Source organism: Meles meles, chromosome 5, assembly GCF_922984935.1.
Source record: "Meles meles chromosome 5, mMelMel3.1 paternal haplotype, whole genome shotgun sequence".
In the NCBI taxonomy this organism is placed as follows: Eukaryota; Metazoa; Chordata; class Mammalia; order Carnivora; family Mustelidae; genus Meles; species Meles meles.
The window spans coordinates 52,217,549-52,244,596 of NC_060070.1; the positions used below are offsets into that span (position 1 = coordinate 52,217,549).

At 36.2% G+C, this 27,048-nt stretch overlaps 1 pseudogene; it reads left to right on the forward strand.

The window, feature by feature from the left end:
* Positions 1-1,847: 1,847 nt before the first annotated feature.
* The window catches only part of LOC123942133, a 58,461-nt pseudogene continuing 33,260 nt past the window's right edge, over positions 1,848-27,048 (forward strand).

Genomic DNA, 27,048 nt, shown 5'->3' on the forward strand with positions numbered 1-27,048 from the left:
TATCAACAAAAGTTTTGCTGAGTATGAGCTTTCAAATAAAGCCCAGTGAAGACTTAATAATAAAATGAATATGCATAATGTCTTTATGCTCTCCGAAGTCTTTTTGCATGTTTTCTAATTATGCAAGTATTAAAAGGCATTTTCCCAAGAAAGTGGAGTTGAGACCATGGTTTCAGTATTTGGAAATTCTTTGATAATATAAAATATTTTTAAATTAGTCACATCAAAAATGATACTTCTATAAATGATTATAAGTGGAACCCAAATGAGGGAGGGGTATTTCCCAACATATACTGAGAGTTTAACATAAATATGGAGGGAAAACTTTCTAAATTTGAAAATATATCTACATGTATTTATACCTCTGATCACAAACTCTGATCAGGATAAAGGTCACATTTCTGTGAACAATTTTATAGTCCTAGTTGCCACCATTTCCTTGTATCTCATTTTGCTCCCAGTGGTTGCTCTGGTAATTATGACCAGTTTTCCTGTTGGATTTTGCACATTCCCACCCTGGAAATTACTAATAGATGTTTCCCTACCTGGATTATCTTCACCCTGACACCACCCTAAATTTATAACTCTCCTGCAAATTTGAGTTCACATCTAATTTCCTGCTGACGACTTCCTACATCCTAGCTAAGCATAGGTAACATCTGCTTTTTGGAATTGGTGCATTTATTGCCTACATCACTGATTTTACATCTATACAATGTTGTTTTTAGCTTGTCTTGAAATTTTTACTTTCTTTTTACTTTTTTTATTCTGTATCATATCTTATAAGGCCAGTGTTTTCCATGGCTTTACATAAATTAGTCTTCTTTAGAATCTTGGGAGAACCATCACAGTATTACATAGGAGATATTAATAAATATAAACATTAAGCCAATGAACGAATAGATTTCTCTGAGTTAAAAAAAAATAGTACTCTCAAGTTCAATGGGAGTAATTTAAATATACATCAAGGTACTAGGAAAATATATAAAGACCACACAAATGAGAATAAACAGAAGCAGTGTGTGTAGATTTGCAAGGAGTCAGTCACCATTACTTGCATTTGGTAGAGTTGCAGGCAGATGAGAAAGCTGCAAAACTTTCTGCGGGGGGAGGGGAAGAAGGCTTTAGGAAGACTCTTATTGGAAGTTGTTGGCAAGGAAAGTAGGAAGTGGACTTACCAGAAGGGAAGAGTCCTATGTGATTGTTTGGAGGACATACTTGGTTTTCTCTGGTTGGTTCTGAGTTGGAAGTAGAGAGGGGTTGCAAGCATTCAGGAAGCTAGCAATTATTGTATATATTTTGACCATTTGGAACCAGTTGCTACAGAGGTTGTTGTTTGGCTTGCTGAGCTGGTTGCTACAGAGGCTGTATGTCAAAGTTCTATTGTCCTATGTGGTTTGGGTATATATGTCTGTTGATATACTCAGTCTATACGGTAATAGCTTATATGTTTACAGCACCTTGTAGGGTCCCTAGCACTCTTAGTCTCTTTCAGTTGTTCCTAATGATAGTTCTGTGAGTCTCATGGTTATTAATACCCAAATTTTATCAAAAAGGGGACCGAGACTTGGAGAAGCAAACTATCTTGCCTAATGCATCAAATCTAGTAATAGAAAGTGCTTCTACTTGAATTTGCACCTTTGAATTTAGATTCAAACTTAGGAGGAAATAACTGTGAATGTGTATAGAATCAGACAGGGGCTGGTTCAAATGAGAAGAATAAAAACCCAGGGAAATTCCATAAAATTGCTGGGAGTTGGAAGGATGGGATCTTAAGAGTCTGGATATTTGGAAAGACAGAACATCGTTCAGAATATAGGTGAAAGATTCTGAGAATTTTTGAAAGAATGTCGGTGATGGCTAAAGAGGAAAGATTTCTAAAAGCATTGAATAAAGGCAAGGAAGCAACAGCCCTTCCAATTGACATTTCAGTTGATTTCCTTCAAAATGCAGGTACCAGTACCACTGTTAAGAGTTGGTTAGACAATTAGGTAGTCAGGGCCAGAGTCCCCAACAAGAAAACAGGAGGTGGGGACAGCTAAGACAAAACTGCTCTAGCATCCTGTTTTACAGCATCCTGTCTAGCAGCCTCTGCAGAAGTGGCTTTTGCCAAACATCTTGAAATAAAATGATTAACCATAAAACACTGGTCACTATCACAAGTTGAGGTACTTTGTTTCCAGATATCAGCCCAAAAGATCATCAACAAGTGAACAATAACCCAATAGGTACATGGGTGCACAATCAAAGCTGTGATTGGTACACCTAGGCAGCCAATCTACAGGGCCCATGCTCAGGATGCTCAAGATAGTTCTGGAAAAGAGCTTATAAACACATTTAGATTTGAAGACCAAAGAGTAATCCTTTTGGGTCCCCTCCATCTCTGAGACTCAATAAACTTTGCCTTGCTGCCCACCCCTCTTTGTCTGGTCTACCTCTTCATTCTTTGAAGAGGAGTGATGAAGAACCTTGGGCACTAAGGGAATAAAAATCCTATAACACCATCTGCAGTGATCAATTGTATACTTTGAGTGTTTTTAGTCTGATAAGAGGGACACATTTGTAAACGATATTTCCATGTGATTTTAAAGAGCTTGATGTAAGAAGTATATTAGAGAAAGAATTTCAAGGATATGCAGGGAGAAGAAAGGGAGAAGGAAATGGGCTTACTATTTATCAAAGTGTCATTTACCAAAGTCCACCTAGCTTTCTACCAGTTGAGGAAATAGTGCTTGAAGTAGGAAGTATGTCAAAGAGGTAGCAATAATTTAGTCTCTAGATGATCCTGCTGCTAGGAATCGCTGCCTTAAGGTTAGAGAGGAAGTTGAAGGGATAGAAAAGTTTGTGAAAAGGAAAATCCAGGCTTTATGCAGGCCTGGATGGAGACATAAAAAACAATAAGCAAGATAGAGGACTGGTCAAAAGCACCATGGCTTTGCTTACTTTCATCATGTCATTTGTCACCTCCTCTATGAAATGTCCCCCGGTTTCCCTCTCCCTCTCCACTTCTGCAAGATGTAGGTACATTTTTCCTGGAATTTGACCATGGCTATTTATTAGTACAGACCAATATTATAGGATGATAGTGTCATTACCATTGACACTGTATTCATTCTTGCTCTAATACGTCCTATTCATCAAACAACAAACCTATCTCACTGCAAAATTTGGTCATTAGTATAATTTATAGAAATAACAGAAGCCAGACAGCTTCTTATAAAAGCTAATTCCTCCCCGTACCAAAGAATTTTCTTTTCTGAACTATAAAGAAATTCTTGAAAATCCCCCTACACATCTTCTGTGCCACAGTGATAGTTGTCTTTCCTATACACTCCCACCTGCAGGTCTCCCCCAAATTTCAGGGAAAAGTTGGCCTTTCTTGGTAGATGTCAGGATGCCAGCAGTCCAAATGTTGATGCTCTGAGATAAATGTACTACATGTAGCGCTTCTGGATCCCAGGCCCTGGAAGTACAGCAGATTTTCAGCCTTTCCACAGTGCCACCTCTATAATTCCTACATATATTCTCTTCCCACAAGATACCAAGTGAAGTGAGTATTTGGGCAATTAGTGACTTCATTTCATCAGTAGAAAGTTAAACTGAAACCACTAGGCCAGAATACTGTATAATACCAAGTAGAAATATTTCAGCATTAGCTACCACTCATATTCTTACCTGATTTACAGAGCACAGTTATCTGAGGGGATGTTCTTCAGTTAGCCAGATAAAATTATTTATGTATGTGTTTGTTTGCTCATTTATTCAGGAGCAGACTTTAGTGATACACCAATATTATACTCAGTGCTCATCACAACAAGTACTTTTTTAAATACCCACTATCCATTTAACCCCCACTGGCCTCTAGCAATCCTGCTCGTTCTCTATAGTTGACAGTCTCCTATGGTTTGCCTCCTTCTCTTCCCTACACACCACTTCCCCTATGGTCATCTGTTTTGTTTCTTAAATTTCAAACTATTTTAATGATGTAGTTGGAGCTAGAGTCCATTATGTCAAGCGAAGTAAATCAGTCAGGGAAGGACCTATATCCAGGTAAATTTGTAAAGGTAGAAAACACAACATCCAACTTAGCTAATAGAAGTCTCTGGGCTCTGTAAAGCAAGTTTTTGGCCATGCTTCTATTCAGTTATTCAAACAGTATATATAACAGGGAAAATCATTCAGCTTAACCCTGGTGATGAGTTGTACAGAGGGAGACACATTTGGTTAAACGATGACCCATCAGGACAAACAAGAGGGGATGACTTCAAGAAATAAGACTATTTAGAGTCAATACATGGCAAATCTGTTGTTTTCCTTCAGAGACGTCATACTACTTACAGCTTTATGAAACATGGGCATAGTTCCCTTTCCTAATGTGTTTCTGATAATAAAATGGAGTATGATCTTTTCTAGTCACTACATTCCACCTCCCATGACAAATCACATCCACCTCTTTGAGTGGCAGGAATCTTTTGTTCTATTACTGTGGTTGCACAGTATTACAGAGGCAGGTAGGGTTAGAGGGGGTGGGAGCAGACTCCCTGTTTAGTGCAGAGCCTGACATGGGGCTTAATCCCAGGACCCTGAGATCATGATCTGAGCTGAAATCAGGAGTTGGCTGCTTAACCAACTGAGCCACCCAGGTGCTCCTCCATTGATTATCTTATTTAATTTTTATCTGAATCCTGACAGTAAGGGTTACTGTCCACATTTTGCAGAGTGGAAAGCTGAGGCAGTCTCACAGAGGTTAAGTAAACTGCCCCAAGTTGTGCAATGTCTATTGTAAAGTATAGAGGTCTTTCTTTTAAGCCCTGTGTTCACACCCCTATGTCAGGCAGCCTCCTACTGCACACTTAATAACATCTAGATACTCATATTTTATAAAGAAATGTGGTAGTTCAGATTTAGGGTAAAGATATTTTTTTGAAAGATTACTCTTTACTTTTGAAACTGTGGAAACGTTAGATGCAGAACACTTAGGAAGGAGAGAATCTTTTTACTGTCTTTGTAATTTCTTCTCCTTAAGTTTGCTGTGGTGCACTACATCTTACGGATGTCTTTAAGGCAAATGAAATTTGTTTCACCAGCCTTACTTCCTCAGGTGCATTTATTAGATGTGTGTGGTTGGAAACATCAGTTTAGTCATTGGCAGTTCTGTTTTTAAGACATGATTTTGTAAAAGGCTTAAGTAAAAAGTTTGTAAAAAAGACTACCATATGAAAATCTGTGCAGCTCTTACTGTTAAAAGGACAGTACAAGAAAGGATCTGTGTGGTTGAAAAATCAGTCAAATTCTTAGGAATTTCTTTTTCTAATGTATAATTACATACAAGGATTTAAATTTTTGAAATTTTGAAAGTAGGAGTGAGTCCTGCATAATATGAACAGCTTTTAATGTTATGAAATATTAAAGGAAAAGCTAAACTAAGCAGTAGTTCATTAAACTGGCTTTGTAAAAATATTTATGGAAAAGTTTGCAGAGCAACAAGAGGCTTAATTTTTTAAATAATCTAGTATATTTCTCTGTGTGTCTGAGGCAGGAAGGATCATGTTCTTTAGCTTTGTCAACTTTCTTTTAGACACAAATTGAAAAAAGGATATTTGAATTGGCCTTTATATTATTTATCAATTTGCAGGATCATTAATATAAATTCACATAGAAATTTCTGAGAAATTTCATTTTCTTTTCATTTCTCTATATTCACAGTCCTGAAATTGTAAGATGTTACCTTGCAGGGACAGAACTTTAACATTGATGAAATGCATTTACCAGCTGTAAACCCTACTAAATTGAAGTTAGGCTATGAAAATGGACTATGTTGAATTAGGGTCAAATAGGTTAAACTATTGATAGAAAGGCTATTCCAGATAGAAGATGATTAAAGCCATAGTTTGGGGAGAACAGTTATTCATTTCATAGGACTATAATACATAGCAGAATACATAGTGTGCCTCCCCCCCAATAAACTCATTTGAAATGAACAAAAGAATATCTCCCACACAGGACAGGTACGGTGGAAGAGGTAACATTAGAGATATGCTTTGAATGATAAGTAGGAATCAGTAAGGAGGGATGATGCTATTAAGTGTTGCATTAAATGTTGCATTTAAGTTCTGGGAAGAGGAAGCATATCAGTAGTAGATCAGTGAATCAGTTTTGTGAAGGAATACAGTAATCAGAGTACAAAGATCAATTTGGCAGCATGGCTGAGCCAGACCAGTGAAAACAGTAGGCAAAAAAACCCTGTTCTCTTGGTAGAGAAATTAACCATTAGTTCAAGTGAAAGGAAATAAAGCCTATAAAGTAAGTGGAGATAGTGGAAATGAAATGGAAAACAATACTGCAAGAATTTTGTAGAAAGTCCCATGATGGCAGGAAGCATGACTGATTGGTCACCTCTATAGCTCAGCACCTAGTTTAGTGCCTAGAACTTAGTAGGGACTGATTATTTATTGAAGGAATGAATGAATGAATGAACAGATGAAAGCTAGTATTTGTAAGACTTCATATCTAATTAAGTAAATCTAATTAAGTGAAAATATGAATGTGAGTTACTCTGACATTAGCAGAAATATTAACTTAGGAAAAGGAGCCGATTTCAGGGGAAGGGGATTATTCATTTTGTAACAAAAAACCCAACAGGATATCTGGATAGAGGTGTCCAACAGACAGTTGAAAATATAAGTTTGTCACTAAGAAAAGAGTGTATTTGTTGAAATACATGAGTGAGCCATATTCCATGAAGGGCTTAATTTTTATTATTTAGATATATGTGATTCTGTTTTTTCCTAATCTTAATTACAACATAAATTTCCCACTTTATTTTTTCTAATTGTCCCACTCTAATTCTGTTTCAGTTATTTATTGCTGCATAGCAAACCAACACAATTGTGGCTTAAAATATCAATTTATTATTTTTATCTCTCACAGTTTTGGGGGTTTATGAAACTCAGCTAGATGCTTAGAGACTCTCTTACGGTTGTGATCAGAGTTGTGTAAAGTCTTCCTTATTTATGTATTTGGTGCTTGGGCTGAGATGGCTGGAGTAACTTCAGGCTGGTTGGACATCTATCTCTTCATGAAGCCTCCCCACATGACTAGTTTAGACATCTCAGTAGCATGGCAGCCTCGGAGTAGTCAGACTTCTTACATAGTGGTTGGCTTTCCCTGGAGTGAGCATTCTAAGAAAATACTGAAAAACATGCTATGTGGCTTTTATGACTTCCATGAGAAGTCTTGTATTATCATTTTCACCATATCCCATGGGTGAAAGGTAGACCAGATTCAAGAGGAGGGGACAGTATTAAGTGCATGATTCATTAGAACATCATCTTTAGAGGCCAGTTGCCGTATTTCTTTCATTATTTTTGTGTGTGTCGTTGTTTTGTTTTTTAATTGTGAGAGTTTAAGGATTATAAATCAAACATCTATGTCTGTAACTGCCAAAAGATCAAGGAAAAACTTGGCCAACACAGCAGAAGCTCCCTCCACCTCCGTGCCTAACTTTTGCATGCCCTCCTAAATACAGTGACCTTCCTCCCACCAGAGGCAACCACTCTCCTGATTTTTACCATAATCATTATTTCCTTCCTTCTCTTTAGACAGTCACCATCTATGTACTCCACGGCAATATAGTTTAGCTTTGCTTGTTTTTGAACTTTATATAAATTATACTCTATCCATTATTTTGAGACTTGCTCAGCATTATTTGTAATCACAAATGTCATGATATGGGGACATGGTTTATTTACATTGCTCCATAAATACCTTTGTATGAATATGTTAAGAATTATAAAATCTATTTTCATTCTATTTAGCTTGACATTGGATTGTTTAGGGCTTTCACACATAGTGTGTGAAACTTTAGGGCTATCACACATAATGCTGCCATGAATACTCTTGCACATCACTTATGCACAACTATGACAGTTGCCCTTTATACTTAGAAATATACGTATAAGTGGAATTGATGGGGCATCAGGAAAGAAAATCCTCAACTTTGATAAGTCAAATTACTTTTCAAAGTGGCTAAACATCTAATACTCCCATCTGCAAGGTATGTGAGTTCTCATTGCACCATATCCTAACAACATTTGATATATTAAATGTTTTAGTTTTTACTAATCTGGTGAATGGGTAATGATTGTTCAAAATCACTCTAATTTGAATTTACCTTATTATTATTGAGGTGCAGTAACTTTTCTTATTTATTGACCGTTGGAATTTTCTTTCTTTGAAGGACCTATTCGGGCCTTTTCCTATTTTCTAATGAATGTCTTTTTTAATTTAATTGATTATAGGAATTTTAATATTTCCTGAATAATAGTTCTTCCATTTTGTGGTTTCCCCTTTCATTCTCCATACTGTTGTTCTTAATTTAAATGGATTCACATAAATCAATATTGTCATTTATCCCTTCATTTAAATGGCATGATGTTATTCCTATGAAAGAACTCAGTCAAAATGGGAATGCTAATAAACTAAAATAAATAAATAAATGACCTTATACAGTGTCAGCTTTTAAAAAATCATACAAAAGTACCATAATGAATGGGGAGTTTGCAAGACAGAAAGGCAGAGCAGAAAGAAAAGTGAAGAAGATAAGGGACCACAAAGGAAAAAAAAAATCACATAGAGAAGGGAGTAGTCTGAGGAGTAGGAGAATAACTCAGGTTGTATTGGCCTGATAGGAGGAAAGGGAGTATTGCAAGAGTAAGGGATATGGTTAATTTATTAAGTGCTGCTGAGAGTCCAAGAACCGTGAAACCTCAACTGTTTGTTGTTATTTTTTTTTTCCTTTCCTAACTTTTATTTTGTAGCAAGGTGCTTATTTCCTAGCCTGTCAGATTCTATATGAGTATAAGGTGGCCAATCCTTTCATCTGGTGGCCCCCTGGATCCCTTTCCTTATCTTCTTTGGTCATCGTACCACTTATATTGCTGTAAGAGTCTCAAGACTTTTCTATGAAGTGAGCTAATCGCTCTTTACAGACGAGGACATGGGGATACAAACTACATAAGTCATTCAGAATCACCAAGTTAGCCAGAAAATTGGGCGTTAGGTAATTTTTTACATGTGAGAGATAAATCTTCAGTGTTCCCACTCCAGTCATAACCTGGTCTCAGATGTTGGCTTCTACTTGTCAGTTATTTATACTCTAGGGAAATTAAAAGAGAGCTCAAAGGCAGACAACTCCAGGATTACACTCTGAGATCGTTAAAATGCCACTATATTGCACAGTAGAATGAAAAAAGACATTAGAATTGAGCTTCACGGGGTGCCTGAGTGGCTCAGTCCCTTAAGAGTCTACCTTCGGCTCAGGTCATGATCCCAGGGTCCTGGGATTGAGTTTGGCATCAGGCTTCCTTCTCTGGCTCTGCCTGCTTGTGCACTTGCTCTCTCTCTCTCTCTCTCTCTCTCCTCTCTGACAAATAAATAAATAAATAAAGTCTTAAAAAAAAAAAAAGAAGATAGGGGCGCCTGGGTGGCTCAGTGGGTTAAAGCCTCTGCATTCGGCTCAGGTCATGATCTCAGGGTCTTGGGATCGAGCCCTGCATCAGGCTCTCCACTCAGCAGGGAGCCTGCTTCCCTTCCTCTCTCTCTCTCTGCCTGCCTCTCTGCCTACTTGTGATCTTTGTCAAATAAATAAAATCTTTTTAAAAAAAAAAAAGATAAATGAATAGACATCACATATTGCACTGGGTTTTCTGCATGGTAGTGGGAGAGGTGTTTGATATGACGAATGGCACGTGATTTGTCCTTCACTATAACTTTGAATAACAAAGTGATTTTAATGGATTTCTTCTTTAGTTATAGATAGATAGATATCTATTTATTTAACGTAAGGAAGAATGACGACGTAACAATATTCTATTTTTTCCCCACTGAGTACAATATTCTTAGTGAAATATGTTTTGTGGTCAAGTTTAAAAAAAAACTTTTAAGGGAGTAAACTTCTGTTTTATTTAAAGAAACTTTAAATGTTTTTCAAGCTATTACATAGCAACACTATAATCTCTATGTGAAAAGTATAAGTGTCCATTATGTTACTGAAGAATAATATAGTTCTTTATCGTTTTTTACTTCTGTGCCTTCCCTCAAATAGTAGGCTGTCAAATAGCCCTTCTGCTGTAATTGAAATTGTGAGTAATGACACCTCCTACCACCTGTTAGTTTGCAGTTTCTTATCTGCTATGTGTTCTGAAAACAAATAGAAAACTTCTTTGGAATTTCATGGCAAAAAAAGAATCTAGAAGGTTCAGAAGGAGCTTGAACCTACTCGCTAAAAATAAAAGTTAATGTGTTCATATTCTAATTTGGAGCCAGTGTTAAAAATATACATGTCTCATATTATTTCTTATCTCAATCCTGTAAGATAGCTACTATTATTTTCTGTAATGTATGGATAAGGTAAATGAGGTTCCAATAGGTCATTCTCCAATGAGCGAGAATCCTGATTGGAGTCTTTTTATCTTTTTTGATCCCCCCTCAAAAACTGGTGGAGCAACTGTTTAGGCAGGCAAACAAACAAAAAGCCTGTGGATAACACCTACTACAAACCAAGGTAACAAAGAATTGTCATAAATCTCAAAATATGTGTGGGAAGAGACCAATTCCTAATAGTAACTGGATCCACATAATACCAGTGGCTGATGGGGGAATGCAGAAAAACAAACAAACAAACAAAAATAAAAAACATGGCCCCGAATAGACAAGAGAAAGTTAAATTGGACAATCCGTGAGCAGGGGTGGAAACTGGGAAGAGACATTGCAGACTTCAGTAAGAATGAGGTGAAGAGAAAAGGATTGCAAAAGACTTAATGATATTGGTAGGTGTAGACCCTTCCGGTTCACTGTCCTATACTGAAGAGAGCCTAGGGGAAGAGAATTCAAACTTGAGTTTGTTAGCTTGATGTATATCTCTAAAATAATTTAGCATAAAGTCTATGAGTTCCCATCTCAATGATTTCTCTTGACCTTGCAAATGTCAGTGGTGGATCTCATTCTGAATATTAGGATTAGCGGCTGCTCTTTGCCTTCAAGTCACAGGGGCCACAACGTGGCTTCAGGGAATTGGAGTACAGCTGCCCCTCTAAACAATCAGTTATTGGAGCCTAAGCTGTCCTAGAAAATCCATTCTACTTAGGTAATCTGAGTTTGAGAACACGAACGAATGTTAATTTCCCTACCTATATAAGCATAGGTCATAGTTTAGTGGCTGTTTTGTTTTTCAAAGAGTAGAAAAAGAAACATCTCTGTGAGAAATTCAGAGCTTGTCTCTTCTTATATTTCTCAAAATGTCTTTAAAGATACTCAGAAAATTATGATACTCAGAAAATTTGTAATGATGTGAAGAATATCTTTGTATAATTTCCCATAAGGTGGACCTCAAAGCTTGAGAAATGTGATTCCTGGCCATATTCTTTTCTTTTTGCATTTTGCACTGTTGCATTTTTAATAATTTTATTTATAAATTAAATTCATTTCTAAGGGATTGTTGCGGTGGAATTTTTTTTTTACTTTTCCAAAAAAGATTCTTTCATTTAGTAAGGAGGAAAAAAAGGGAATTATCATAGAATTTTAAAAGTGTCATCATTATTTTAATAGAAAATGTATAACAGAAAAAAAATCTCAAGTCATCTAGCAAGTAAGTGTCCAGACTAGGACCTAGTGTTCATTACTCTAGCTGAACCTCCCAAAATAGGTCATTCTAACACAGGACAGCTTTTCTCACATAACCAGCTTCAGAGATTTGTTCTGAAGGACAGACCCTTCAGGACACTATAACAAACTAGGGCTACCATAACAGATTACCATGGACTTCATGGCTTAAAGCAACAGAAATTTATTTTCTCACAGTTCTCAAGGCCAGAATTCTGAAGTCAAGGTGTTGGCAGGCTGCATTCCCTCTGAAGGTTCGTGAGGAGAATGCTTCCTTGCCCTTTCCAGCTTTGGGTGACTCCAAGCATCCTTGAATTGTGGCAAGATAACTCCAATCTTTATATGTCTTTGCATGGTCTTTTTGTGTGTGTTTCTATGTCCTCGCATAAGTCCATCTTAATACAGAATGATCTCATCTCAAGATTCCTTTTTTTAATATTTTTTTATAAACATATAATGTATTATTAGCCCCAGGGTTACAGGTCTGTGAATTGCCAGGTTTACACACTTCACAGCACTCACCATAGCACATACGCTCCCCAATGCCCATAACCTTGCCACCCTAACCCTACCCCCTACCCCCGGCCACCCTCAGTTTGTTTGGTGACATTAAGAGTCTCTTATGGTTTGTCTCCCTCCCAATCCCATCTTGTTTCATTTATTCTTTTCCTATCCCCCAAACCCCCCACATTGCATCTCCACTTCCTCATATCAGGGAGATCATATGGTAGTTGTCTTTCTCTGATTTGACTTACTTCGCTAAGCACAATACCCTCTAGTTCCATCCATGTCAAGTCACAAATGGCAAGATTTCATTTCTTTTGATGGCTGCATAGTATTCCATTGTATATATATATACCTCATCTTCTTTATCCATTCATCTGTTGATGGAAATCTAGGTTCTTTCCATAGTTTGGCTGTTGTGGACATTGCTGCTATAAACATTCGGGTGCACGTGTCCCTTTGGATCACTACGTTTGTATCTTTAGGGTAAATACCCAGTAGTGCAATTGCTGGGTCGTAAGGTAGCTCTATTTTCAACTTTTTGAGGAACCTCCATACTGTTTTCCAGAGTGGTTGCACCAGCTTCCATTCCCACCAACAGTGTAGGAGGGTTCCCCTTTCTCTGCATCCTCGCCAGCATCTGTCATTTCCTGACTTGTTAATTTTAGCCTTTCGGACTGATGTGAGGTGGTATGTCATTGTGGTTTTGATTTGTATTTCCCTGATGCTGAATGATGTGGAGTACTTTTTCATGTGTCTGTTGGCCATCTGGATGTCTTCTTTGCAGAAGTGTCTGTTCATGTCCTCTGCCCATTTCTTGATTGGGTTATTTGTTCTTTGGGTGTTGTCATCTCAAGATTCTTAACTTCATTATAGCTGCAAAGATCATTTATCCAAATAAATTCATATTTGTATATTCCAAGTAGACTTATGTTTTTGAAAGCTACAATTCAATCTACTACAGTGACTGATCTAGAGATAAGTAGGGAAGGTCTTTTCATACATTTGAAAATCTATTTATCATATCTTGAAAATAGATTTTACTGCCTATGAGTAGTATCATCTAGGAAAGATTATACTATATTTTTTCAACATAATAATTAAAAACTTTTCAGCCTATGATATTTAATTAAAAGAGACATTTATATCTTGAGTTGATTCCCAGCCACAGTAAAAGTAAAGACACTTTTATTAACATGAAACAAATTCTGTTTTTGAGAAAATTAATACTTCATTATGAAGTTTCTCAGAATTGTGTATTATATATTAAAATCAGTTTCTTGTACTAGGATGTTAAAGGGATAATATTGTACCCTAGAAATAAAAGCAAAGTAGGAAATTGACAGAGGCATTTTTACAAAGTAATTTAGTTTAATGCTTTCATATTGGACCATAGCTTTATTATTGTTATTTTTGTTGTTGTTTTTTGCTTTTACATTGTTCAATCAATCGTTGAGATCAGTGAACTGTGAATATGAAATAACAACCAGGGAATTCTAAAATAACTGGAATTTTTCTATAATATAAAGAGAATTGAAGAGAAAAAATACTCCCTTCAATTTGATGATTCTTTTTTATGTTTCCCAGATAGGAAATCCAAATAAAAATTTTCTATTTATGAATAAAAGGAAAGCATCTTATTCCTAATGTGCTGAGGCAGAAACAAATTTTAAATAAGAGTCACATAAAGGAGAAAATCACTGCATGTATTATTTTTTCTTTCAGAGAGTATGGAGACTTTAGGTGCAAATGAGAGGAATAAGAAGAGGTGGAGAGGTAGGGAAAGAGCAGAGACAGAAAGTGCTTTCTATCACATATAGCGATGTTATGCTTGCTGCTCCTCTTATAATCTGGTAAGAAATATTTTTGTTTATTCCTACCCAGGAAAAATAATTGGCTAAGAGGAAGAAATTCAGTAAATACTACAGCACAGAATTGATGGATCCTAATTTATTTTTGAGCCTAACTATACACCTTTCAGTTTCTGTTTCTCCACCAACAATATAAATTCTACATAATCAAAATCTTACACTACCTTATAAACATTTTGCATGTAAACTCTGAGATTAGTCTTTGGGAAAGAGAATATTAGAAAATGTGTGCTCTTTCTGAGCTGATTTTTAATGTGTCTAATAATCTAGCTCAACAAAGACACTGATGATCAACAAACATTTCATTTGTCCCCCTACATTTTCCAGGTTCTTTGCAGTGAAAAGGGACCTTGTGACAAGTTCTGGACAATGAAATGTGAGTTGAAGCAGTAAATGTCATTTCCTGTTTAAGGCAAGGAAAAACACCTCATGATTCTCCAGTTCTGCTCTTTTCCCTTCAGGGTAAGCGTAAAGGTCACATGTTGTTAATGGCAGAACCACAAGTTTGAAACCGTCTGTATCCCTGAGCCATCCTGTGGAGTTCAGCACCCGGAGAGTTCCAAAAACCTATTGTAGGCTTCACATGAGTAAAAAATAAACTTTATATTTTAAGACATTAAGATTTGGGGATCGGATATTACTACAATATAAACCTATCCTAATATTTCTGATATTTCCAAGTTGTTTGGGATTAGCTGAAGTAATCCCTTAATAGATACGAAGTAAAATTAAATGCTACAAAGGAGACAGTTAAATTTGCTGTTTAAAAAATGCAATCTTGGGTGCCTGGATGGCTCAGTCAGTTAAGCATTTGTCTTTGGCTCAGTTCTTGATCCCAGAGTCCTAGGATGGAGCCCCACATCAGGCTCCCTGCTCAGCAGGAAGCCTGCTTCTCCCTCTCCCTCTGCCTGCCACTTCGCCTGCTTGTGCTTGGGCATGCTCTTTCTCTTTCTGTCAAATAAATAAAATAATGTTTTTAAGGATTTTATTTATTTATTTGACAGAGAGAGATACAGCAAGAGAGGGAATACTAGCAGGGGTAGTGGGAGAGAGAGAAGCAGGCTTCCTGCCCAGCATAGAGCCCAATGCAGGGCTTGATCCGAGGACTCTGGGATCATGACCAGAGCCCAAGGCAACCGCTTAACAACTGAGTCACTGAGGCACCCCCAAATAAATAAAATCATTTAAAAAACCTGCATTCTTTTAGGGTGCCTTGGTGGCTCAGTTGGTTAAACAAACATCTACCATCAGCTCAGGTCATGATCCCAGGATTCTGAGATCAAGCCCCAAGCTGGGCTTCCTGCTCAGCTGGGAGTCTGCTTCTCCTACTCCCTCTTCCCTCTCTCCTTGCCCCTCCCCCCTCCTCCTGGTCAAGCTTGCTTTTTCACTCTCTCACTCAAATAAACAAAATCTTTAAAAAATAACCTATTCTCTTTTTGATGCTTTTTTTACTGTTAAAAAATGTTCTTGCGATTCTGGACATAGATATATTAGTCATCATTATTTTTAATTTTTCTAACAGAAAGATCTGTGATTACAAATCCTTCTTATACTTTTCTTAACCCTCATTAACTTAATTGATTTTTTTCATACATTTAAAGTTGTGTGGGAAGAACTAGAAACCATAAATTTCTGTAACATTTTCATCTAGATATTTATGTGTATATAATAAACTCTATTATCGAGCCTCAATGGGAGTTTCAGCAAAACTAAAATTTAAATTCATATTTTTAAATTTGATGAATCTAATAGGATAGATTTGAAAAAAATCACCAAAACCTTGATCCAGGCATATAAAATCATTCTCCTTTTTATAGAATTTCATGACAATCATAGATTATTGCTGTAGTTCTTAAGCCCTGTAGACCATCTAAGTGAGCCCCTTCTTTAATAAATTTTCATAACTAGAGGTGCCTGAGTGGCTCCATCAGTTAAGCCTCTGCCTTTGGCTCAGGTCATGATCTCAGGTTCCTGGGATCGAGTCCCACATTGAGCTGTCTGCTCAGTGGGGACTCTGCTTTACGCTCTCATTCTCCCTCAGTGCTCTCCCTGTCTTTCTTTTTTCTCTCAAATAAATAATAAATAAAATCTTTAAAAAAATAAAAAATAAACTTTCATATCTACATTGAAATATTACCCATTAGTGATCTTGACAAGAAAGGAACATATGGCCCATCTACCTGCCTCTAAGCGGTAGAGATTACTAGTATACGCTAAAATAACCTGCAGCCCAAAGACCCTTTGAACATTAAGCTGTGCATGTCAGTCAAGGTTGTTAGAACTTGTACAGGTTCTCTGAGTAAAACTGATAACCTCCACTGGTTAGAGATAGGTAGGTGGGAGCCTTATGTACTTTTCCTGTCAGGAGCACTAACGGGTGATATGGATCAATGAATACATATCTTAGACTAACTTCTCCTAAGCAGGAAGAAACACAGCCTTTTTTATAGGTAATAGAAATCCCTATACACCCATGTAATACTATTAAAATAAATCATAATACAATTTAACACTGCTTCGATAGGTTCTATTATCCAAGAGGGAGATGTCAGTTTAAAAGAATATTTCCTACTGCTTTTTGTGGACATTATGAATTGAAATCAGGGTGAAGTGGGAGAGGAAGGAGACTCTTTCTGTCAACATACTTCTGGTGCCTCCGACACTTTTTTCCTACTGGTGAAATATTACAAGAACTGGAAGAATATAGATTTGGACTCTAATCCCAGCAGTTTACAGCATTGCAGGATTTCTTTTTGTGTGGCTGTCAAGAAATAGTGATCATCCTGAGCCATTTAGACTAAGGCATGAATTAAACAACAACAAAAAAACTCAACCGTTAACTATATTTATCTGCACATTTCCATGCTTTCAAATTGTACAAACAAGTGTCAACCTAAGTGTTTTATTCATTTAAATGAGGACTGAATGAGAGCATTGGGAGAGAGAAGGGCTTTATTCCAACAACAACAACAAAATGTTATTTCTGAAAGATAAGAGGAAAATGCATTAGTAAGTCAATGATGTATGCTCTGAAACTCCCTCAAAAGCTACATTCTGAGGCCAGGTGGACAACTGACCCACCATCGACTATATCTATGGATTGAACTCTTTTGCAGGAGAATTAAGGCAATATGGTACTAAAATGGGTAATTAGATCTTAATTAAACTCTTGGGCTGTAATTAGTAGGCAATAGTGGTGGCGTGCTCTTCATTATAAACTGGCAGCTGCACATTCATTTATTTTGGTTGTCTAGTGCTCTTTGCACAAAGACAGGGTAAATAACCTGGGGAAATTAGTAGCCATTTTGACTTTGCCTAAGTAAATCCAGCAAGTTAGTTTTATTGTTTGATTTCAGGTAAGGCTCAGACTATTGAGGGTGATTTTAAAGACCAAGGAGAGAAATTTTTAATGCAGAGTACTTAACAACGTAATAAATCCAATAAGCTTTACCCTACTGCTAGCTCTGTTTCTAATTTGCTCCTGCCTCTCCCCACCCCCACCCCATGTATAAACTACTAATAGCACCAATTCATTGTAATCTGACCTTCCCTTTCCCCCTAAGCTTTGATTCTGTGAAAAGTGAAAAGTGATCTGAAACCACTGAGAAACTATCAAGATGCCACAAATAGCAGCATATATTTAACAGCATGACTTGGCCCTGTTATTAAAAAGGAGATTCTTGGTAGATGCAAGTCTAAAGAGAGACGGAAAGAAAATCCTAATGTATTCTCCCACAGGAACGGAAGGTTTCACACCCTTTTAACAGACTCCTTATGAATACACTTTGGAGGGAAAATCATAGTGCTTTTAATAAGCATTCTTTTTTTGCTTTCCTTCGCAAACTGCATTTCCTTTCATATACCTTGTGGATCACAGTTTATTAAAAGGATTCAATCTACAAAGGAGAGAATTAATATGCCACTTAAAAACCTGTTACTTGAGGGGCAGAACATCTATTACCTAGTATCATTCCTCTATTTTAACTTGACTCTGCACTTCAACTTGAGTCTGCTTGAGTCAATAATAATAAAATAAACACATTGTTCTATATTCTAAAGAAAAGCATGGAATTTTGGATTTCAACATTTAAAATGCACAAAACATAAAATATAGATATATGTATACATATACCTATACAGATTAATACATATTTTGTATATTATAGGTGTCATATACTATATTCTTATAACAGAGAAACTTGGGAAAAAGAAAATGTTATTAAGAAAATAATAAGAAAAAATACATTTACAGTACTATACTGTATTTATTTTTAAAATCTGGTAATAAGCAGACCCATATAGTCCAAACCCATGTTATTTAAGGGCTAATAGTATATATTTAAATAAATCCCTGGTTGGTGATAGTTAATTCAATCAAAAATAAGTATTTATTAAACCCTGTTCTGCCTTAACCTTGCTATGCCTTACACAGTATACAGAATATATAGATACATAGATACTAAGGAGAGGGACAGAAAATTTTTATACCTATGAGCTTTGCATTTCTATATGTCTTAAGAGTGAGACTTTGTTTGCCCCCTTTTATTCTGACTTTTTTTTTAAGGATTTTTTTTTATACTAAATAGAAATAGTGTCTTTGTCTGGAACGAAGATAGGCTTGCTTCCAGCCTTGGAGGATAATAGTGTTATCCTCCAGAGCAGAGGGAGAGCTGGCATGCTGTCCATTATACAAGATTCAGATTTGGTAACAATTTGTTTTGTGTATTTGTGAGTCTGTTTCTGTTTTGTTTTATTTGTTCATTTGTTTTATATTTTAGATTCCACATGTAAATGAAATCATATGATATTTGTCTTTGTCTGGCTTATTTCATTTAGCATAATACCTTCTAGGTCCATCCATGTCATTCCAAATGATAAGATTTCATTCTTTGTCTATAACTGAGTATAACACTGTTTTGATTATTACATCTTTGTATATAGTTTGAAATCTGGAGCATGATACCTCTAGCTTGTTCTTTCTAAAGATTGCTTTGGCTATTTGAGGGTTTTTTTGTGATTTCATTCAAATTTTATGATTATTCCAGTTTCGTGAAAAATGCTATTGCTACTTTGGTAGGAATGGCATTGAATCTGTAGATTGCTTTAGTTAGTATGGACATTTTAACAATGTTAATTATTCCAGTGCGTAGGCACAGAGTATCTCTTATTTGTGTCTTCTTCAGTTTCTCTCATCACTGTTCAATAAGGTTCAGAGTACAGGTCTTTCATGTCCTTGGTCAAATTTATCTGCAATTAAATGGGATTGTTTTTTCAATTTCTCTGGTAGTTTGTTATTAGTGTGTAGAGACACAATTTATTTCTGTGTGTTAATTTTGTATCCTGCAACTCTACTGAATTAATTTGTTCCAATAGATTTTTGGTGGAGCCTTTGGTTTTCTATATATACTATCATGTCATCAGCAAAGAGTGAGAGTTTTATTTCTTCCTTTCTAATTTGAGAGACTTTCAGTTCTTTTTCCTTCCAAATTGCTATGGCTTGGACTTTCTAGTACCATGTTGAATAAAAGTGGCAGGCATGGGCATTCCAGTCTTTTCTAGTCTTGTGTCTGATTTTAGAGGAAAAACTTTCAGCTTTTCACCATGGAGTAAGATGTTAGCTGTGAGTTTGTCATATAGTGTCCTTATTATGTTGAGGTACATTCCCTCTGTACTCACACTGTTGAGAGTTTTCATCATAAATAGATTTTGAATTTTATCTAATGCTTTTCTGCATCTTTGGGATTGTGTGATTTTTATTCTTTGTTTTATTAATGTGATATACACACTGATTGATTTGCAGATGTTGAACCATTGCTGTGTCCCTGGGATAAATCCTACTTGATCACATAGTATGATTCTTTTCATGTATTGTTGAACTGAGTGTGCTATATTTTGTTGAGGTTTTTTCATCTATGTTCATCAGGGATATTGGCCTGTAACTTTCTTTGTGTGTGTGTGTGTGATGTGTATGCATACTTTCGGTATCAGGATGATGCTGGCCTGGTAAAATGAGTTTGGAAGCCTTCCTTTATCTTCAATTTTTTGGAATAATTTGGAAAGGAAAGGTACTAACTTAACTTTTAAAATGTTTGGTAGATTCATCTGTGAAGTCATCTGCTCATGGACATTTTTTTCTGGTAAGTTTTTTTAATTACTGCTTCAATTTCATTTCTTGTAATAGTGTATTGAGATTTTCTCTTTCTTTGTGATTCAGTCTGGGAAGATTGTAAGTTTCTAGGAATTTATTCTAAATTGTTCAATATGTTTGTATATAATTGTTTGTATGGTCCTTCATATTTCTGCGGTAGCAAGTATAGGTTTTACTCTTTCACTTATGATTTTATATATTTGGGTCCACTCTCTTTTTTTCTGGATGACTGTGGCTACAGATTTATCCATTTTACTTATCTTTTCAAAGAATCAGCTTTTAGTTTCATTGATCTTTTATATTTTTTAAAAATATCTATTTCATTTATTTCTGCTCTGATCTTTGTTTTCCTTCTTCTCATGCCTATGGGGTTTTTTGTTGTTGTTGTTGTTCTTTTTCTAGTTCATTTAGATATAACATCAGGTTATTTATTTGGGATTTTTCTTGTTTTGTGGTAGACCTGTATCACTATAAACTTCTCCCTTAGAAATGCTATTGCACTATAATGGGATACAGCAAAAGCACTTCTAAGGGAGAAGTTTATAGGGATATGTATATATAATGGGATACAGCATATATATATATATATACACATATGTGTATATATATATATGTATATATAATGGGATACAGCAAAACACAAAAACAAAACAAAAAACACATTTCCATAAAATGGAAACACAATATATATTGTATTTCCATTTTAATTTGTCTCAGGATATTTCTGTATCCTCTTTGAGTTCTTCATTGACTCACTGGTTTCATGTTGTAGCATTTGTTCAGCCTCCACAGGTTTATGTTTTCCCCAGCTTTTTTCCTCATAGTTGATTTTTAGTTTATATTGTTGTTGGAAAAAATGTTTAATATGATTTCAGTCTTCTTGAATTTATTGAGACTTGTTTTGTGACCCAATAGTTGATCTATCCTGGAGAATGTTCTGTGTGCACTTGAGAAGAATGTGAATTCTATAGAGTTTGGATGATAATTTCTGTATATATCTATTAAGTTTATCTGGTCTAATGTGTTGTTAAAGGCCGATGTTTCCTCATTAATTTTTTTGGGGGGGGGGGTCTGGATTATCCACTGATGTAAATGGGATATTAAAGTCCCCTACTTTTATTGTGTTACTTTCAATTTCTCCATTTATGTCTGTTAATATTTGTTTAATATGTTTAGATGTCCCTATGGTGAGGACATATATGTTGGGTACCCTGATATGTCCCTATAGTTATAGTTGATTTTACTAGTTTTATCCCTTAATTTTCATACTGACTTTTTAAGTGGCTGATTTACTGTCTTTACTAAAGATTTGCTTTTACCAGTGGGATATTTTTCCTATATTTTTAAATTTTCTAGTTATGGCTCATTCTTTTCCACTTAAAGAAGATCCTTAGTATTTCTTATAAGGCTGATTTAAAGGTGATGTGTTGCTTTTTTGCTTGTCTGGGAATCTGTCTTTCCTTCAACTCTGAATAATAATTTTGCTGGATAGAGTATTCTTGGTTGTAAATTTTTCCCTTTTGGTGCTTTAAATACACCCTGCCATTTTCTCTGGCCTGCAAAGTTTCTGCTGAAAAATCAGCTCATAGTCTTATGAGTGCTTTCTTGTATGTGACTTTCTTTTCTTTTGCTGTTTTTAAGACTTTTCCTTTATCTTTAATTTTACTAATTTTTATTTTTTTTAAAGATTTTATTTGTTTGACAGAGAGAGACACACAGTGAGAGAGGAAACACAAGTAGGGTGGAGGGTGGGAGAGGGAGAAGCAGGTTTCCTGCCAAGCAGGGAGTCTGATGCAGGGCTCGATCCCAGGATGCTTAATGACTGAGCCACCCAGGCACCCCTAACTTTACTATTTTAAGTATAATACATATTGGTGTGTATCTTTTTGCATTCATCTTGTTTAGGACATGTGTTTCCTGGACCTGAATATGTTTCTTTACCCAGCTTGGGAAATTTCCAGCTATTATTTCTTCAAATAATTTTTTCGCCCCTTTCTTTCTTTTCCTTCTGGGACCCCTATAATGTGAATGTTAGTATACGTGAAAATATCTCAGATATCTCTTTAACCTATCTTTTAAAAAAAAGCTTTTTTCTTTTTGCTCTTCACTAATCCATTCTTTGCAGATCACTGATCCATTCTTCTGCATTCTTTATTCTGCTGTTGATTTCCTCTAGTGTATTTTTCATTTAGTTATTGTAGTCTTCAACTCTAATTTGTTCTTTTTTATATTCTCTATCTTAAAGTTCTGAGTTCACCTACTCTTCTCTCAACTGTAGTGAATATCTTTATGACAATTACCTTGAACTCTTTATCAGATAGATTGGGTATTTCCATTTCATTTAGTTCTCTCTCTGAGGCTTGTCATTCTTTCATTTGTAACATATTCCACTATTTCCTCATTTTGTTTGAGGAATTTTATTTTATTTTATTTTATTCTGCTCATTAGGTAGAATAATTGCCTCTCTAGTCTTGAATTTTATTTTGTTTTTTATTCTGTATTTTATTCTGTTCATTAGGTAGAATATTTTTATTCTGTTTTTTTATTCTGTATTTTATTCTGTTCATTAGGTAGAATAACTGCCTCTCTAGTCTTGAAGGAGTGGCCTTGTGTCAGAATATCCCCACTGTTGACTGCATGTTCTTCAGTGGCTTCGGCTGGTTGGCTGAAGCTGGAATAGGTGCAGATCAAGAGTTCCAGGGTGTCTTGCTGTGTGGGCACCCTGATGGGCTGACTGGAGCTTCATTGGCCTTTGGCCGGGTGTTCCTGGACATTCCGTGCCAGAGCTGCTCTGCTTAGCTGAAATTGAAGCCCTTGGGGTCAGGGGGTTTCCAAGATGTGCTGATCAGGGTTACGCTCTGAGATGGCTAGAACTGGAGTGGACATAGCCAGTGTGCTTTGTGCGGGGAGTGCCTTGGTAGGATGGCTGGGGATTTCCCAGTGAATGCCATTCTATGGCTGCTTTGGTGCGATGGATGGAATTAGAGCAGCTGCTGGCGGGGGGCACCTTGTGGGGGTTGCTGTGGGCTAGGGGGCCAAAGCTCACTGCAGTGGCTCTAGCAGGTTGGCTAGAGCACCTAGAGCTTGCTGCTGTCTGCACTATCAAGGTGAAGGGGAAATGTGAACAATGGCGCTTGCTAGCACCTCTGATCCCAGAGAGAGTTCCAGCAATTTTTCCTACCATTTGGCAGATGCTCTAAAGTATGTCCCTTATAGTAGTTTCCCTTTAAAATATGTGTGTGTGTGTGTGTGTGTGTGTGTGTGTGTGTGTGTGTGTGTGTGTTGCTTTTGTTTTTCATTTTTGTTTTTATTTTTGCTATACTTTAGGTTGGGTGAATCTACATGCTGGCCCTCTAGTGATATCCTTTCCTACTGTGGTACTGTGGGTGCCATGGTTACTGTTTCTGTCTCTCCTATCCTTCTCTATGTGGTTCTTCTATCCTTTATTATACAGAAGCTGTTCAATCAGCCCTCGGTTCTTCAGGAGAAATTGCTCTCAATATAGGTGATTTGCTGTGTCTGTGGGCATAAGTTAATTCAGGATCTTCCTATGCCACTGTCTTGGACTCAGAAACTCTGGAAATTAGGTTTGAGGAAGTATGATAACTTCTGATGCTCTGACTACTGGCATTGGTGAACAGTAATTTCCTTTGTCTCTGACCTAAGTGTCTTGTGTCTTTTGGTAGCATCCATGAAACTGAAAGGCTGACTTGTTAACTTACAAGTAGAGTGAAACCTCACACCTTTCATAAGTTCTTTCTTGTTTTCTGATTTTTTTTGAAGTTCAAAAAGTAGCAAAATTCACTTGTTGATACTTTTATCTCTTTTTTTATTCCCACCAAATAGAGCTAAGGGCAAATGAGAGGAATGAAAGGAGATTGTAAAAAGGCTCAAGAAATGACAACTTGATTTAAAAAAGACACACAAGCTTAGACTTTATGTGCTTTGGGTGTCTTACTCTATCACATGCTCTTGAAGCATTTGGGGCTAACTAACCTGCTAACAAGATCCATATTCTCCTGAAAAAGCTAATCTATCCTACATTCTTTCTCTAATAAGGTGCTGAATATTTCCCCCATAAAGAAGTACAAGTTGACAGCATGGATTTAGTTAGGTCATAGAAAAACAGGTCTTTAAAAGAGCTATTCTGTTGAAGGATACCAATTCCCTGGAAACCAGGTTAGTAAACACCAAATACTTTTTAGTGGCAAGTGTAACGATCTCCTTCTTAAGCTCTTTCTTTCATAATCCTAGATGTATTAGAAAATTATACCCCTAACAGCAGTTGCAATTTTTAGGTTCATATCTATAATAACAAGTGTAATCTATGATCATGTAAATATTATTTTACTAGCCCTGGAATGCCACTGTGATTTTTAAAAATGATAACAATCTTTAAAGATAATGCTAAATAAACATAGATCTGTTTTGCTGTAGGAAAAAAAATTGTTTAAAACATTTAGATTGTATATTAACTTTCATGGTTTTTAAACTTATACCCAAGACAACTGGTTTATTTAGGATTTGTTGTATGGCTTTATTATGTATGATTTATGTATGGCTATTTTGATTCAAAGGCAGTGCCCAACATTGCTCCACTCTTTGCACATCCAGTTTATCTTGGACTTGTAAAGCAGTTGATTATGTTTCTGGAGGCTTGGTAAAGTGTTTCTTTGCTGTGTTAGGTAGGGTGATACTTGCCAATGCCCAAATTAGAATGCCCTAATAACAGTAAATGCTTATGTTTAACTTTACTGTGCAGGTGCTTTTTGGTTACTGGCATAGAGAATTCTACTTTGTATAGTCATTCAGGGACCTAGAACATTGGAGGATGTAACATCATCAACAAATGTCTTCGAAGATCATCTTGGATTGATATTCATCCGGCAGAGAGGGAAAGCGAACATAACAACAACTATTTCCACTTCAAAAATACCTTGACCCAAAAGTGTCATATATTACTTCTGCTCACATTCCATTGACAGGAATTAATTACAGGGCCCAATTGAGATACAAGGATGACTGGCAAGTGTAATCTATGATTGAGTGGTCACTTCTTAAAGATAACTTCAAATGGCTGAAGTGGGTCATGACTATTTGGTGGAATAGCTGTCCCTTCCTCATTTCCCACTCTTTTTTTTTTTTTTTAAGATTTTATTTATTTATTTGGCAGACAGAGATCACAAGTAGGCAAAGAGGCAGGCGGGGGACGGGGGTGGGTGGGAAGCAAGCTCCACGCTGAGCAGAGAGCCCAACGCGGGGCTTGATCCCAGGACCCTGAGATCATGACCTGAGCCAAAGGCAGAAGCTTTAACCCAGTGAGCCACCCAGGCACCCCTCATTTCCCACTCTTAACAATTATTCTACAAACCATCTTTAGAGACCTCTCAATATCTTAATACTGCATTAATTTATTCTTATGAAATATTATTAATGAACCTAAAAATAATTGTATAGCTATATGGAAATACTGGTTCATTATACTACAAATAAGGTAATATAAACTTGTACAAACTACAAAAAAGGTAGTATAAACTTGCATAAATTATGATCAGTATGGTCATAATGGAACAATCTGCAAAAGATATTATGAAAATAGTAGCTCATCCTCCTCTCTGTCACAGATGGCTCTAAGTGCAATGAGATGATGTAAAGAAATAAAAAGTGGCAATTTTTTAAAAAAGCATTTTTTAAAAATCAGAAGTAACCTGTATATTTGTTGTAGCCAAATATTTCATTCAGCCCATTCAAAAATAATCCAAACTGAAAATATAATTCTCCATATATGCTAAGGTCAGTGAGACACATGAGAGATTCTCAGTAAATGTTAGTTATGTAAAGTGAAGCTGTTCATACAGCTTTCATTTATTTGCACTTCTGTTCCCATGGTGAAAACATTTGATATTTATAAGTTAGTTTAACTTTTCCAGATTTTCTTTGGGAGCCAGGGCCATCTTGTATTTTTACTTCCAGCTTAGTTATTATGTTATCTTTACAGAACTCACATGAGAAAAGGATTGTTTTACCTAAATTGACTTTGAAAAGGTATTTTGTGTTGCTTTTCCATTTAAATGTGGTTAAAGGGTAAACTATTTCAAGGAAAAAGCTAGGATGCCTATAGCCCCAAATCCCACCCAGTTGAGAAGCAGTGGGAGAAGTTCATTGGTATCCTATATAAATATTATCACTAAGTGAAATTAGATCTATTAGATCATACATTTTGAAATTCTGCAGATCATACACTTTAAAATTCTGCTTTTTCCATTTCCATCCAGAGGATACTGTCCCTTTGGAAGTAGATTTGTGGCATTCTGAGTATCATTTCTGTCTATAGAATTTTGTTTTCTCATGCAAATGGCTTGCACTAATAAAAAGCAAGGCAGTTCTAAAAGAAAAAAAAAAGCAAAGCAGTTCTATTTCTATATAGTAGAGAAACAGGAGGACATTTCTAGGGATGTGACAGGAGAAGGAGAGGGAGGAGTGGGAACCATTCTAATTGTGGCAAATTTTTTTTTTTAATTTTTTAAATTTATTTATTTATTTTTTCAGCGTAACAGTATTCATTGTTTTTGCACAACACCCAGTGCTCCATGCAATACGTGCCCTCCGTATTACCCACCACCTGGTTCCCCCAACCTCCCACCCCCGTCCCTTCAAAACCCTCAGGTTGTTTTTCAGAGTCCATAGTCTCTATGGTTCGCCTCCCCTTCCAATTTCCCTCAACTTCCTTCTCCTCTCCATCTCCCAATTTCCTCCATGTCATTTGTTATGCTCCACAAATAAGTGAAACCAAATGATACTTGACTCTCTCTGCTTGAATTATTTTAATTGTGGCAAATTTTAAGAGAGGCAGAGATGTTATCA